The following is a 3400-nucleotide window of genomic DNA, read 5'->3' as shown; positions in this document are numbered from 1 at the left end:
AGCTGCTTGGAAGGCTGAGGCGGAAGGATCGCCGGAGCTCAGCAGGTGGAGGCTGCAGTGGCTGGGAGCGGCCACTGCACTCCAGTCTGGGCGACAGAGTGAGACTCCAACTAAAAAAAAAAATTTTTTTTTAATTTTAAAGATGTGGGGTATTATCCAAGGATTAGGTACGTAAGTGGTCATCGTACAGGTGAAGTTTGAGCCTCTGATTGGTCCTTACTTCACCTGGATTGGGATCAGGTACACTTATTAATGTTATGTGCCCTTTAATCCCCCCGCAGTTACCCATTACCTCCAATTCCTTTCTTGTAGTATTATGATAAATGTACAGGGCCCACTTATGAGTGAGAACATGTGGTACTCATTTCTTTGTTTCTATAATAGCTCACTGAGTATGATAGACTCTAAATCCATCCAAGTTGCTGTGAAGTCCTTTTTTATGGCTGCGTAATATTTCATCAGTCTACATTCATCTTATTTGAACTTTTCTTGCTCTTCTTCCTCTCTCCAGCCTCGTTGGTGGTGTGATTAGGAGTAAAGTCCTCACCTACCATCTGTTTGTGTCTACACTCCCTCTTTATTTATTTGGAGTTAGGGTCTCGCTCTGTCACCCAGGCTAGAGTGCAGTGGCACAATCACAGCTCACTATAGCCTCGAACTCCTGGGCTCAAGGGATCCTCTTGCCTCAGTCTCCTGAGTAGCTGGGACTACGGGTGCACACCATCACGCCTGGCTATTTTTTAAATTGTTTATAGAGATGGGGGTCTCCCTATGTTGCTCAGGCTGGTTTTGAACCCCTGAACACAAATGTTGGCCTCCCAAATCCTTTGGCTCTTAATAGTCAACTGCTTCTTATTTTTCCCTCTCCATGCAAAAAAGTGGAAGTCTCGGGAAGGAAGCTCCCTGTGGTTTTGCTTTTCCATAATCCCGGGATGCCTCCGCACAGGGCTTTGCCCAGTGACATTTGTCACGTGGTGAACTTTCCGCCATTCACACTCCTTCTGCACCCACTACACAGTGACAGAGTGATCAGTGTCCTCCTCAAGCCCCTCACAATGGCTCCTCCTCCCAACTCCATGTTTGCCAGTGTCACATTGATAGCTTGGAATTGGCCACATGAGAGCATTCACACCATGAGGAGTGACAGACCATACACATCCCTTATGGTGCCCCTGGAGAGAGGCAGCAGGCGCTGGATCAGCTGTCACACCAGTTCTGGACCCTGGGCAAGTCCCTTCCTCCTTCTGAGGCTGTTTCCTCATTTGCAAAGCAGAACAACAAGAATGACTGTCTCAGGGTTGTTGTGGGGACTAAGTTATGTCCAGTAATGTTTGGCAAAGAGGAAGAGCCAATACATGTTGTCCTTGGCACCACGATGTGGTTTTCAGCTCCACCATCATCAAACAGCTGCATGGGATCCTGTGAGTCAGGCCACTTAGATCACGTCCCGGCATTTACATAGACACGCCGATTTGAGAAATGTGGATCAAAGGTGAGCTGAGTTCCACCAATGAGGAGGTAGGGCGCTCTCACCAATTTGGGATGACAGGTCCCTCACACCGCATGGAACTTCCTTTGGTATCCTTCAGTCCAATCTCCAAGCAGCCTGTCACCTGGGTCCCTTCTATTCTTGGTCCCCACTCTGAGCACTGAGGCTCCATTTGGGGTGGTGCCTTCTAGTAGCATGGCTTGGGGAAACAACCTTCAGAGCGGGGCTGAAAAGAGGCATCTTCTCAAAAGTCCCAACTCTCAATCAGGCCACTGGGTTGGTGGAGGAAGCCTGGGCTCAAGCCTCGGCTCAAGGGCTCTCTCACTGTGTGACTTTGGACAAGTTTCTTCCCCTTTCTGGACCTCAGTTTCATCATCTCTGAAATGGGGATTTTGCTGTTTGTCACCTGAGCTGGTGTTCAGCAGCTGAAATTGAAACCAAGCCTGACGTTCTGGCTGCCTACTCTGAGATTTGAGATTAGCTGGGGCAAAGGGCTGATGAGCTGGAGGAACCAAGGCCAGAGGACTTTATGGCGGCCCAGTGTTTATGGTTTTGATATGGATTTATTAAGCACAATTTAGGACTGACATAGTCTCCCCTGGCCCCCTCCCCTCATGTCCCTGCTGGTGGCGGAATGGACAAGGCCTTCGGTGGAACATGGAGGGGACAGGGAAGGTGGAAGTGGTCCCAGGGATCAGGCAGGCAGCTGATGGGTGCTCTGGAGGCCAGAGGACTTAATGGTCAGCTTCTCACTAGAAAGGGGCTCGTGCAGAGCTCGCTTATGCACCTCACTGACGGTAGCCCCTTGAAGAGACATCATTCCCATTGTACAGACGAGTCTCAGAGAGGTGGAGCGACACACCCAAGTTACATGGGTCACCAAGACACATGACTCCTAGACTAGAACTGTTGTCCCCTCCCTTTGGGAAGAGCTGAAAGAGTTACCCTGCTGACATTCCTGAGTGTCACCATACCGAGGTATCCCTCAGTCCAGCCATCACCGAATGCTATGTTGTGCTGGTGAATGTTAATAACCGACTCCCCAGGGAAAAATGCCCTGAGTGTATGACTTGCCAGTCCTTGTGGCATAAGTGCTCCCGCTGTAGCCAATTTCATGCTATTGACATGACATCAGCAAACACAGAGCGGCGAAGAGAAACTAACAGTCAACTCTCACAAGCTAGCTCCAGCATGACCCTATGTGAATGTGAGGCTGTGGTCTGTGGTGGCCAGGACACAAGGCTATCTACTCAGGTTGGCAAGGGAGAGGACCCACGTGGCTACAGACCTGGTGGAGATTCTCAAGAGCATCCACTGATTTTTATTGTTTCTTAAAAACAACACTTTCTTCTATGAAATGTCCCAGTGGCTACATCTCCCATTGCTGCCGAGCTGAGGTAACCCAGAAAAGGGCTCCATCTTGGACCCTGAGGGTAGATTACCCTCTTGCCATTCTTCCAGATCCTTTCATCACTCTCTCCTTCTTCTCTCCCTCCTTCAGGAGGGAGAATCAACATTCAGTCTCTCCATATACTGAGTATTGAAGTCAAGAGACCAGCGTTAGATGCCCACCACTGCCTCTCAGGGAAAGCCAAGTCCCAAGCCTGTCTCTTCAGTTATAAAGTGGGAGTAGTCATAATGTCCAGCTTGTTTACCTCCTGATGTGAAAACTAAGAAATAATAATGGATATGAAAGCATTTGGGAACAGCCTGGGCAACTTGGTGAAACATCATCTCTACAATACATCAAGAAAAATTAGCCGGGTGTGAGAGCGTATGCCTGTAGTTCTGGCTACTTGGAAGGCTGAGGCAGAAGGATCACCTGAGCCCAGCAGGACAATGCTGGGGTGGCCATGAGCATGCCACTGCACACCAGCCTGGGCGACAGAGTGAAACTCCAACTCAAAAGAA

This window comes from Carlito syrichta, unplaced genomic scaffold (genome assembly GCF_000164805.1).
Source record: "Carlito syrichta isolate Samal-C Ts95f unplaced genomic scaffold, Tarsius_syrichta-2.0.1 Scaffold304381, whole genome shotgun sequence".
Classification (NCBI taxonomy): Eukaryota; Metazoa; Chordata; class Mammalia; order Primates; family Tarsiidae; genus Carlito; species Carlito syrichta.
This window is presented reverse-complemented; position numbering follows the sequence as displayed.